Source organism: Myxocyprinus asiaticus, chromosome 27 (assembly GCF_019703515.2).
Source record: "Myxocyprinus asiaticus isolate MX2 ecotype Aquarium Trade chromosome 27, UBuf_Myxa_2, whole genome shotgun sequence".
Classification (NCBI taxonomy): domain Eukaryota; kingdom Metazoa; phylum Chordata; class Actinopteri; order Cypriniformes; family Catostomidae; genus Myxocyprinus; species Myxocyprinus asiaticus.
This window is the reverse complement of record NC_059370.1, coordinates 34244574-34258582: the sequence shown is the minus strand read 5'-3', so window position 1 is coordinate 34258582 and position 14009 is coordinate 34244574. Positions and strand designations below refer to the sequence as shown.

Genomic DNA, 14009 nt, shown 5'->3' with positions numbered 1-14009 from the left:
TATTTTCTCTTTAAAAAAACTAACATACACATTTTTTTTTCTTGAAAACTATGCTTGTAATATCTTTCTTTCACATAAATGCCTCTTGGTTTGATATTTTATTGTTATCTAATGCAGTGACATTAATACATTTTTATACAAGATCATTAAAATGTGTGGCTTAAGTGTCCAAAAACATTTTGGGGCCACTTTATGTCCAAAAAAAAAACAAAAAAAAAGTAAGGTCTGTTGCAGTGATAGCAATGCCCGTTAAATGTTTCATGCTGTCGTCGGTTAAGATTCTGGTAGATATTTAAGGCCTTGGAGAAAAGGATTTAAAGAATCTGATGAAAGCAACTGCTGGCTGTGAGAGGGCAGTTATTTTTGGCGCTTAGCAACTGGATGCATATTTTCAATGGTCGGCATTGAAAAATGATAAAATTTTATTTTTTCAGCATTACATCATCTCTGAGCAGAGTCTTTCCAAACTCCAGATGGTGCCTCTTGAGGATGGTGGAACCGTGCAGCTTTGCCAGTGGATTCCCAGACCTGACAAAATCAACACAGAATGTAATTTTCTAAACACAGAAGATGACTCGTTCATTAAGAGTGTATGTAAATTAGTGTAATACATCTAATATATCAGTCTGCATACATTTAAGATGATTATAGTTATCTCGAATTTCAATGTGGTCTATAACAATGATTTAATAATCAGTTAGTTCCCTGTGAAATGAAAATTCGGTCATCAATTACTCACACTCATGTCATTGGTAAAACATTACAATAAATTTCCATTCATTAACATTAGTTAATGCATTAAGTATCACGAGCAAACAATTAACAATAAAACATTTTTACAGCAGTTATTAACCTTTGTTAATGTTAGTTAATAAAATACAATTGTTAATTGTTAACGTTACTTAATAGTGCATGAACTAATGTTAACAAATACATATTTGATTTTAAAAGTAGGTATTTGTATATGTTGATATGAACATTAACTAAGATTAATAAATGCTTAATAAGTATTGATCATCGGTAGTTCATGTTAACTAATGTGGTTAACTCATGTTAACAAATGGAACCTTATTGTAAAGTGTTACCATGTCATTACAAACCCCTAAGTGAATATTCATATATATGAATGAGGTTTGTTAGCTATGGCAGAGGGCCACGAATCAACACATAAGATTTGGTCTGTTCCACATACAAGGCTATTGCAGGGCTTCAGAAGACTTAGAACATAGCTGGCAAGTCATATGGAAAACTTTTATTGTCCTTTTTTTGTCCCTGTTGGAGCATGACAGCGCCGGTCACCACTCACTTTCATTGTATTTAAAAAGTAATATGGGTATGAAACAACTTGAGGGTTAGTAAAAGATGTCAGAATTTTCATTTGTATGAAAACTATTCATATAACATCTTTGGTAAGAAAGCAGTGTGACATTGACAGTTCTTAATAATGAGCACATACTTCATCTGGTAGAGGTTGTTAGTACCATGGTGATCAATGTCCAGCAGTCACCATCGTCATTGCCTCCAGATCCGTATAACAGCGCTTCAGGTCACCTGTCTAAGACACGTAGTAAATTTTTTTTATAAACTTTAAGGTGGAGCCTGCTCAAGACACAACCCCTCCTCATATAGACCAAGAAGCTAGTGAGAGTTCATTAGACTCAGTGAAGCATGAGAGTAGTGCTGAGCGAGACTCAGTAACAGCCTGGACTGCTTTTCTTCCATCCCTCCAATGCTCCATATTTCCTGAATTATGGCCAGCTCACTGTGATTACACATGACTGAACCAGGAGCAGGTTTAAACATGGCTGATTAATAAGGAGGAACCGTCTGCCAATTCCTTGGATAGGGCACATGACTGTAGCATCCACTAAAGAGAGGGGGAAATTCATCAATTGGTCGACTTCTGGGCTGACAGGGCTGGTTTGTTTATTTTTCTTGTTTGCTGGCAGAGAAAATTAGATTTATTCATAGCAAGGATTGTATTGGCCTTTGTTGAACAAGATGAAGCTGTGACTATGTTTAAATGGACACCAGAAAGCCATTTATTGCAAGAAAGCTGCTTTAGGCTCAAAATCGGCTTTTACATGAGCTATGTTAGCGGCTTTCCATAGAGACTTGTAGGTGGGTAGTTCTGACATAGGCCAGAAAACATCCACCAAGCAACCACACAGCAACATGCTATAACCACTCAGAACACCTTAGCAATCACATAACAATGCCCTGGCATCCTCCCACAACACTTTAGCATCATAGAGACAAGTAGCACCACTGACATTTTCTTAAGAAAATATAAAAATCTAGTTTGATATATTAGGCGAAATATACAAGCAGAATCTATCACCACTCTCCTCACGTGGAATATGGAACTTGTTCCAGCTCATAGTACATCTTAATACCACACTTCACCAGGTCCAGCTCGGAGAACTCAAAATCAAAAAGTGAAACTCAAAGATCTCTGCAACACCTGAGTCAGGCAGCTGCTCATACTGTAGGGAACAACAGCATTGAGACACACGACTAGAAAACAAAGAAACTTAGAGCGCATTTGGAATTGGGCATTCCACTATATGGATTTTTCAGTGTTTACCAGAATATCCTCCAGCTCATCCTCTTTGCATTCGTCAGGTTCTTTTCCATACACCTCACGTGTGTTCTGAACATCATCAGTGTCACCTTTTTTTTTTTGTTTTGTTTTCTTTCTCCCCCAGTTGAATGAAATGCCCAATTCCCAATGCGCTCTAAGTCCTCGTGGTGGCGTAGTGACTTGCCTCAATCCGGGTGACGGAGGACGAATCTCAGCTGCCTCTGCGTCTGAGACTGTCAATCCAGTGAACTCACCACGCGCCCCACCGAGAGCGAGAACCACACATTATAGCGACCACGAGGAGGTTACCCCATGTGACTATACCCTCCCTAGCAATCGGGCCAATTTGGTTGCTTAGGAGACCTGGCTGGAGTCACTCAGCACGCCCTGGATTCGAACTCATGACTCCAGGGGTGGTAGTCAGCGTCAATACTCGCTGAGCTACCCAGGCCCCACAGTGTCACTTTGTTGATATTTCAAGACTCTTCTATGTTCATGCAACTCCTATTAATCAGACTATCAATCATAATGTCATAGATGAAAGCACCATTCCTCGGCATGTGAGATCTTTCTCATTGTGCAAATAAGATGTCCTGGTATTACCAAGATTCCCAATGTAGGGTAATTTATCTTGATTTGTGCACACTAGGGACTAAGCATTGTGAATTTGGAAAAACCCACCAAGATATTCTGAATTTAATCCTTCCTGCACTTGACATGATACATGACCATGTCCTGAAGCATGTTCTTGCGATTCTCCAGCTTGTTCATCTTTCTGTAGGTGTCTGTATTTAGCACTGACCATCCCAGGAACTGAGTGAGTGACTAAAATAGATTCAGATTCAGATTAAGAATCAGATTCATATCAGATTCGGATCAGACATTGTTTATGAATCAAATTCAGATTTAGAATCAGATTCATACTGAATTCAGAATCAGATTCAGATTATGAATCAGATTCATATAAGATTCAGAATCAGATTCATATCAGAATTAGATTTGTATCAGATTCAGATAAAAGCTACTTGAATGTGAATCTGACTGAATTACCCAAAAACATTCTACCTCTCATCTTGATTCAAACAATCAGATGGAAACAACTGGGAAAACTACAAAAATAAATAAATAAATAGATCATGTCCCCACAGAGAACATGGTCAAACTCAATTAAAATGTCTTCTTTTGACGGTAGGGTGAAATATAAACTTTGAAGCTTTGGTTCAGCAGTTCAGTTGAACCAACAAAACTCAGCATAATAAATTGAGAACATGGCATACTTTCAGTAGTAAGACATTGTATGGATAGAAAGTTCACAGATGAATAATGCAGAGTCTGTTGATCTGTCCATTACTGTATATTTATAAAGTTATGACGCAGTACTGGTCCATACTGTGGGCTCAGATACCTCCATTAGTGTTTCGTCCATTTCATCAAAAGGCTTTCCATCTTTCCTATTATAGAATGTGGCCTCACCAACGATTTCCTCTTTCTTGTCCACGATGGGCAAAGAGAGAAAATGTTTGATGGTCCAACCAGATTCATCCAGAGGTGCTTTCTGGCAGGACAAAAATAAACCTTAATCAATATACAGTTCTGCAAAGTTTCAATTAAAAACTAGTTACGTTTATTAGATATACAAAATGCCGAGGTAAACAAATGTCCTTTTTGAAATACTGGTACTAATTCAATTGCATTGAATATTTCGCTAATTTAAGATTAATGACGGTTTGAAAGTGAGTGTGGCAAAGGTGAAGTGTGTCATTTTTTCATTGTTAAAATACTTTCTCCTATCCCAGTTAAACATGCAGAGACAACTATGAGTAAGCCATGTATAGGTTTGTAGGCAGGCGAGAGAAGTGTTTTGGAAACTTGCTTGAAAACAATAATTTTCACAATTCGGTTTGGTCGCACTAGTGGCGCAGACATTACACACTTCACTTTAACAAATTTGGAAGCATAATAGAAAAAGTGAGCTCATTGAAAGTTAAAGAATTCATCTTCAGCAGCGTTCATGATGTTACAGATCTGTAAGATAGAGTGAAGGGAAAGCAGCAGTCACGCTCACATCGCTTGCCAATTAATCAATGTTCGCAGAATTACAATTATCCATCATTTCGGTGTGGGAGAACATTCAATTCCCCCTCACTGTGCACATGACAGGAGCATTAAAACCATAATAGCTTTCTGCTTGTGTGGAGGCAGTGGAGGAGAATGGAAGTCTAGACACACACCAGGCCCTTCTCTGCAACGTAGGTGGGAAGACCACTTACTAATGCCTAGTGGTCAGCCGGAGGATTACTGTAACAACAATGCATATGCGTCTGATCAGAGCAATACAGTAGATTACTTTAATAAATCTTATTTTTTCTTGGGGGTCTATAGAGATAAATGGGCAGTCTTTGCTAAGCATATGAAAGTTATTTCACTTAAGATATTAGAAGAATTAGTTTTGCTTGATAAAAAGTCAAATAATTATAATGCATATAATGTAGAATAATGCATACGATGTCTCAAGATGCCGTGAATAACTAATCATGTCTGAAGACGCTGATCACTGACTTCCAGTTTAGTACACTCTCCTGGGCTTTAATTAAACTGCAAGTGGTGGTAAATATTCTAATTTAACATGCAATAAAAATGCAGTGACTTACGGTATTACTTTAATGTCCTCCTTTCCGTGCAATATGCAATCAATAATTTAGTAGAAATTAACTTCTTTAAGTCAAATACAAAATATGCAACAGAATTTGTGATGATAAATTCCTTTCAGTTTTGTGTTCCTCTGACATGATTAACTTGACATGATGATTTGACCTTGGGTGTGGAGGTCTTCCTTATATATACAGTGTATCACTTACACTGCCATCTGGGGTCTTTGGTCCACTATATGAGGGCACCTCTCCCATTAATATAGGCCAAAGGTAAAAAAATAAAAAAAACTCCTACAAGCAAAAGACGAAATGTTAAATGAGAAAAGCTAGCTTAATGTTCTGTATTAGTAGTCAGAAAAGCAACTCCAGCTTCATATTCCTGCCGCAATAGCTGTCATGTAATATTATTCTATATAAAAAATACAAACAAATTACTTTCGTTTTTGGTCATGTTGAGGAGGCCCACAGAGTAATGGACACAACTGAGGAAGGCTTGGACTGTATAGAGGGCCTTGTGAAACTGTCTCTCATTGTCAGTCAGCTCCTCAGATACTTTGCTGGCAGATCACAGCAACACCTCCAAAGTGGGTATAAGGATAATTTACAAATGTTCATGAAGTGTCAGTGTTCTCCATATGACTGTAGAGCAACTTATGTGAATGTGAGTAAGAGTCTTAAATCTCACAACTTTACCTGTGCTCGTCTGGTTTCACAGTTGTGCAGGTAGCTCAGGTGAAATACTCAAAGCACAAGATTAGCAAAGTTGAGATAGAGTCTACAAGACACAGGTAAGAATTAGTCTTCAGAGTTAGAAAAACTTCAATAGAGCCCTTTATGCTGTGAAACTTAATTTACCCATTACATTCACTGGGGATTTGGTGAAATATTAGGCTTTTCTGTTTTACATTTAGATATACACTCAAAATAAATAAAAACTTTCAATAAACTTAAATTAAATGAAATTTTCCTAAGAACATTTACATTTTTAAGGACATGTTTTTCATCAAAAGCTAATTTATTTGAATGAATTTGTTTTTTCAAGTCCTGTTGTATGAACTTAACTTTATTTAGTCACATATACTAGATAAACATGTCTAAGTCATCATTTTAATTGCATTGAGACAACTTAATTTATACCACTTCCGTTTATTTTTGTTTTTTTGTTTTTTTTTTGTGTGTGTGTGTGTGTCAAACATTTGTTGTTGTGAGGTATATATACAGTTGTGCTCAAAAGTTTGCATACCCTTGGAGAATTGGTAGTATATGTACCATTTTTAAAGAAAACATGAGTGAGCAGGCAAAACACATTTCTTTTATTTCTTATGGGATTCATATTCAACTGTAGGTTATAACAGAATGGCACAATCATAAAACAAAACATGGCAACAAAGAAAAAAATTAAATGACCCCTGTTCAAAAGTCTGCATACTCTTAGTTCTTAATATTGTGTATTGCCCCCTTTAGCATCAACGACAGCGTGCAGTCTTTTGTAATAGTTGTCTACAAGGCCCCAAATTCTTGCAGGTGGTATAGCTGCCCATTTGTCTTGGCAAAATGCCTCCAGGTCCTGCAAAGTCTTTGGTCATCTTGCATAAACCGCACGTTTGAGATCTCCCCAGAGCGGCTCGATGATATTAAGGTCAGGAGACTGTGATGGCCACTCCAGAACCTTCAACTTTTTCTGCTGTAACCACTGGAGGGTCAACTTGGCCTTGTGCTTAGGGTCATTGTCGTGCTGGAAAGTCCAAGAGCGTCCCATGCGCAGCTTTCTTGCAGAAAAATGCAAATTGTCTGCCAGTATTTTCTGATAACATGCTGCATTCATCTTGCCATCAATTTTCACAAGATTTCCCGTGCCTTTAGAGCTCACACACCCCCAAAACATCAGTGAGCCACCACCATGCTTCACAGTGGGGATGGTATTCTTTTCACTATAGGCCTTGCTGACCCCTCTCCAAACATAACGCATATGATTGTGACCATAAAGCTCTATTTTGGTCTCGTCACTCCAAATTACAGTGTGCCAGAAGCTGTGAGGCGTGTCAAGGTGTTGTCGGGCATATTTTTTGTGCCATTGGCGCAGTAAAGGCTTCTTTCCAGCAACTCGACCATGCAGCTCATTTTTGTTCAAGTATCGTCTTATTGTGCTCCTTGAAACAACCACACCGTCTTTTTCCAGAACAGCCTGTATTTCTCCTGAGGTTACCTGTGGGTTTTTCTTTGTATCCCGAACAATTCTTCTGGCAGTTGTGGCTGAAATCTTTCTTGGTCTACCTGACCTTGACTTGGTATCAAGAGATCCCCTAATTTTCCATTTCTTAATAAGTGATTGGACAGTGCTGACTGGCATTTTCATGGCTTTGGATATCTTTTTATATCCTTTTCCATCTTTATAAAGTTCCATTACCTTGTTACGAAGGTCTTTTGACAGTTCTTTTCTGCTCCCCATGGCTCAGTATCTAGCCTGCTCAGTGCATCCACGTGAGAGTTAACAAACTCATTGACTATTTATACACAGACACTAATTGCAATTTAAAAAGCCACAGGTGTGGGAAATTAAACTTTAATTGTCATTTAAACCTGTGTGTGTGTCACCTTGTGTGTCTGTAACAAGGCCAAACATTCAAGGGTATGTAAACTTTTGATCAGGGCCATTTGGGTGATTTCTGTTATCATTATGATTTAAAAAGGAGCCAAACAACTATGTGATAATAAATGGCTTCATATGATCACTATCCTTAAATAAAAGACAGTTTTTTTGCATGATCAGTCATATTTTCAAAATCAATGGCAAACTTTCACAATTTCTGCCAGGGTATGCAAACTTTTGAGTATAACTGTATATATTTAATGAATTCACTCCCTATATTGTTTATACCATACTATACTACACTATACACCTAATCTTAATTAATTATTTTATAAATTACTAATCCAACTTCTACCAACATTCTTTCAATTAAATGTGTGCTTTACAGGAACTGTAGAATCAAGATTTCCAACAGGCATGTGGTGTCCTTAACATCAAATGCATAAACCACAATGACGGTGACACTCTACAATTATATTTTTGGAAATACACTCACATGATACAAAACCCAAAGGGATAACAAACACAACACCACCAGTGCAAATACTGCAATAAAAGTAAAATATTAGGTGCACTCTGTAACTTTTGTCTTTGTGTTATGTTGGACTTACACTGACACGCAGGGTTGGGAGGATTACTTTTGAAATGTATTCCACTACAGATTACAGAATACATGCTGTAAAATGTAATTTGTAATGTATTCCGTTAGATTGCTCAAGGTCAGTAATGTATTCTAAATACTTTGGATTACTTCTTCAGCACTGGTAGATTTTTTTCACTTGTTTTGACTATAAAAACTCTGCCAGTACAATAAGACAAAATACACATGTTAAAATTACATTCTCTGAAAAACATAAATATCTTATGCAGTGTTGTTTCTAAAACTAGATAAATCAAATTGATCGTGTTTTAAGGATTTTTAGATATTTTTACAAGAAAACAATACAAAAATGATTATCAAGAATACGAATTTTGCCCTAATATCAAAGATCTTACTTGAAAAAAAGAAATTTTGATCTAACGTGAATTTTCTTGTTAAAAAAATATGATCATGCCTGGTAACATGTGGATGTAAAATGGCTAGAAATAGCATTTTAGCTTAGCGTAAAGCTGACAATTTACACAAGGTTTATTTCTATTTCTTCTGCTCCAGACTTACTTCAAACTTACTTCTCTGTCTGCTTGTATGAATGTAACACATCATAAGAAAGTGTTTCACCGCTGTTCAAATGCACTTTGGATCGCATCATTTATATTTATAAATGTTTTTCATCTGAAAGGACTAAATATTAAATGAAACAAATGACAATTAAATGCAAAGTAATCTCTTCAGTAATCAAAATACTTTTTAAATGTAACTGTATTCTAATTACCAATTTGTAACTGTAATGAAATACAGTTACTTATATTTTATATTTTAAATATGTAATCTCGTTACATGTATTCCGTTACTCCCCAACCCTGCTGACACCTAGTGGTTTGGATGCTGCAGCATTTAAAATCAATAGTTTTCAGTTACAGATGCCATTGTAGAAATTTAGTATTTACAGTCAGCCAAGATTACTTTAATCAGTGAGTGAAAGTGTCAAATAACAGGATGGTGGCATGATTCACTGTTGTTTGCCTTGTGTTTCTCCCCTGTCATTTGTTCCTCCCAGACTACACTTCCCATAATTCCCTGCCCTCATCACTGCCAGCTGTCCTTGATTGTTTTCACCTGTCTTTCATTTACTCATTATCCATTGTGTTTATATGCCCTGTTGTTTGCTTAGTCCTTGTCAGTTGTTATGTGTTTTTACCTCTTGTTTATTGACCTGTTCCCTTCATAGATGTTTTGCTCATTTCTGTGTTTTTCCCATCGTGGTTGTTTCTTTTGTTCCTGTGTTTATCCCGTTAATCTGTACTTTGTTTATTTTATTAAATACTGTTTTGCTGCACCTAGATCCAGCTCTCGTGGCTTCCTTCCTTATGTTACAGACAGTTACTAAGTTTTAGTGAGTAGTATTCTGCTGGTCATGTGATTCTAAAATGGCAGCCCCCATGTGCAGACCCTCTCCATGTTGAATAAAACCGCTTTTACAAGGTAACTGATTGATATGACTGGAGTCTTCATTTTAATGTGAGTGGTCATGATTTTATACATATTGCAAAATTACAATTTATGTCTTTAGGAGTTAAACTTTTTTTTAATTTTTTTTTTTTTTTTTTAGACAAAAATAATTGAGTGCACCTTAAGTCATAAATTCACAGTTTTTATTCATGCCATGGCACATGCTGGGAACCTGACATCACATGTACAGCTTAAGTCAAAAGTTTACATGCACTTAGGTTGAAGTCATTAAAACAAATTTAACCACTCCACACATTTCAAATTAGCAAACTATAGTTTTGGCAAGTCGTTTAGGACATCTACTTTGTGCATGACACGATGATTGTTGGAAAAATTAATTTACAGACAAATTGTCTCACTTTTTGAATTGACTATATCACAATTCCAGTGGGTCAGAAGTTTACATACACTAAGTTAACTGTGCCTTTAAGCAGCTTGGAAAATTCCAGAAAATGATGTCAAGCCTTTAGGTAATTAGCCAACTAGCTTCTGATAGGATGTATACTAAACTGGCCTACCTTCAAACTCAGTGACTCTTTGCTTGACATCATGGGAAAATCAAACGAAATCAGCCAAGAGCTCAGAAAAAAAATTGTGGACCTCCACAAGTCTGGTTCATCCTTGTGAGCAATTTCCAAAGGCCTGAATGTACCACATTCATCTGTGCAAACAATAGTACACAAGTATAAACACCATGGGACCACACAGCCATCATACCGCTCAGGAAGGAGACACATTCTGTCTCCTAGAGATGAACATATTTTGGTGTGAAAAGTGCAAATCAATCCCAGAACAACAACAAAGGACCTTGTGAAGATGCTGGAGGAAACAGGTAGACAAGTATCTATATCCACAGTAAAACAAGTCCTATATCAACATAACCTGAAAGGCTGCTCATCAAGGAAGAAGCCACTGCTCCAAAACTGCCATAAAAAAGCCAGACTACAGTTTGCAATTGCACATGGGGACAAAGATCGTACTTTTTGGAGAAATGTCCTCTGGTCTGATGAAACAAAAATGTAACTGTTTGGCCATAATGACCATCATTATGTTTGGAGGAAAAAGAGTGAGGCTTGCAAGCTGAAGAACACCATCCCAACCGTGAAGCATGGGGGTGGCAGCATCATGCTGTGGGGGTGCTTTGCTGCAGGAGGGACTGGTGCACTTCACAAAATAGATGGCATCATGAGGAAGGAAAATTATGTGGATATATTGAAGCAACATCTCCCAGGAAGTTAAAGCTCAGTCACAAATGGTTTTCACAATGACCCCAAGCAGACCTCCAAAGTTGTGGCAAAATGGCTTAAGGACAACAAAGTTAAGGTATTTGAGTAGCCATCACAGAGCCCTGACCTCAATCCGATAGAAAATTTGTGGGCAGAACTGAAAAAGCGTGTGTGAGCAAGGAGGCCTACAAACCTGACTCGGTTCCAGCAATTTATTTAAAACTTATGGAAGACTATCCAAAACGTCTGACCCAAGTTAAACAATTTAATGGCAATGCTACCAAATACTAACAAAGTGTATGTAAACTTCTGACCCACTGGGAATGTGATGAAAGAAATACAAGCTGAAATAAATAATACTCTCTACTATTATTCTGACATTTCACATTTTTAAAATAAAGTAGTGATCCTAACTGACCTAAGACAGGGAATGTTTTCTATGATTAAATGTCAGGAATTGTGAAAAACTGAGTTTAAATGTATTTGGCTTAGGTGTATGTAAACTTCTGACTTCAACTGTGCATCTGGTTATGGCAAATTAAAATTAAGTATAAATATGGATTAAGTGAACTTTCATTTTACAAATTTAAATCGATAGCACACAATGAAATTAAGTTCAATTCAAGAATTGTGTCATTTTAAATAACTAAAATCAACAAGGAATAAAAAATAAATTTTTTTGGAGTGTAGCTTCCACACCATGCATCCCATTGAGTCTGACTCTTTGTTGGGTCATGCTTTAAACTCTGTTCTAGAGAATCATACGAGGAAATGGTTCCTCTTCATCCTGAGCAGTGAAATGGGGGCCACCAATCTTGTTGACCACCATCATGATGGCCACCATGTCTTTGCCGTTCATAATGGGGGTTACAAGCATATGTTCTTGATCTTGTACTCAGTGAGGGTGTCCACAAAGTCACTGAAGTGGCTATCCAGGGTTGTAAAGCACATTTATTCATGGTAAGGACTATAATATACATTTTTTTTTTTTTTAAACCTCTTAAAATAAATACGAATAAAAAACACATTTCAATTTTTGTATAGCTATTGCTTTAACATAGCTGTTTGCTATTTTTGGCAGTGAATGTAATAACATTGTGCTTACACTGCAAACTGGGGTTTCCAATAAAGTGTTTGACAAGTGGGTGAAATTGGACCACTGGGTGTAATTTGAGAGTTAAAGTACTCATGAAATATTTTAGTGCTTTTCTCATGGGTCAATATCAGACACAAATTTTTAGATAACTTTTATCACTTACTAGGGAATAAAAGGAGAGTAAAGTGTAGAGTGAAGGCAAGCACTGATATTCTGCTGATATGCGAAACATGGCGTAAAATACTGACCTTTAGATTTAATCCAGGTTCGCTCTAAATCAACTGAGATTAAAGGGATTTATTCCCTCCAGGCCTAGTAACATAAAGCACTTGGGAAGAATGGCAACCTGCCCTAATCCCACTCCATCATTCCATAATCATGCAGCAACTAAGCTACAGTGCAGCACGGAATCTAAATTCCAGTAGAATATGGGGGCCTGTGGATTTTATGCTAACTGAGATGGGTTCAGACCCACTTGGTATTTCAACCACATAACCTCATTGACAAAGATTAAGAACACCATTAAAAATAATAATAATAAGTGATAAACTCAACAGAAGAGCACCAAAGACACACTTGTGACAAAGACAGCCTGTTCCTTTCTAATCAAAGAGAGAGGATGGTTTCATGGCTCTGCAAAGCACATAGAGCCATTCACATCTGTCTGAGAAACGTCTTCTGCACATTTTTATCACAAGTTTATCACCAAAAACAGCAATGATTATGAAGTGCTAATAATTAGCACAAAATTCTCCTCTGTGGTAATAGATGTATATTCTCAGCTGAAAAAAATAAAATAAAAAATCCTTAAAATAGAAAATTATTGATTATATAATACTGATTAACAAAAAAAATATTTGCAGTGTAAACATGTAAAAACAGTTTTAATTATTTTAATTCTCAACTGTAACATAATTCGATGGAAACGGGTAGGACATAATTGATTCTGGTTACAAAATTTAAAAAAAAAAAAAAAATGGAAGATTCTGAAGAGTAATGCATCCATTAGCACTTCAGTCTTTTTGCCTGATCATGATGACATTGCACCAATATGTGTGAAATTTTAGCCTTACACTGCCCTCTAAAGGTCATTATATGAATTGCACATTTATTTCAATAATGCACAGAGCTTAACGTTTTAGGACTAGACTGAATAACTTCATTTCCATTCCTATTCATGACCTACCTGAGTAACATCAGGTACATTGCCGGTCTTCTTGACGGTAGCCACATGCCCCACAATGCCCATGTCCAGTGGACACACAATCTCACTGTCTGGTTGCACCAAACACTCCTCCAGTGAGGCATCTTTGTGGACGTTGAAAAGACATGTGGCCAGTTCCGCTATGCCATTCCTCTGATGGTACATTAAGAGACTCGTGCGGTCTGCTCGCATCATGAAAGTGAGATGGCGCATAAGGTTGAACACTGCCCTATCCATTTGCAAATTTTCTTGCATGTCTCGCACCATATCAAAAATGATCTAGCACTCCTCAATAGAGCTCAGGTCATGGTAAAAGCTGATGTCCACTTCTGTCTTCTTAGTGGTCTTATGTGGGGTTACACTTGCCCAAAAGCTTCCGTGCTGTATATGGACCTAGGCAACAGAATCTGAGGAAGACTTGGGATTATAGGAGATTGTTTTAAAGAGGCATCTGTGTGTGCACATAATCCTGCATCCAATTGTAATTGGGATTATGACATTCACATGACAGCAGTCACACCTTGATATGCTTTGATAGTCAAATGCAT

The 14009-nt window shown here is 37.0% G+C and overlaps 1 pseudogene; it reads right to left on the bottom strand.

Annotated features, from left to right (window-relative positions):
• Positions 1 to 14009, bottom strand: part of LOC127417827 (rod cGMP-specific 3',5'-cyclic phosphodiesterase subunit alpha-like) — a 27096-nt pseudogene extending 13087 nt beyond the window's left edge.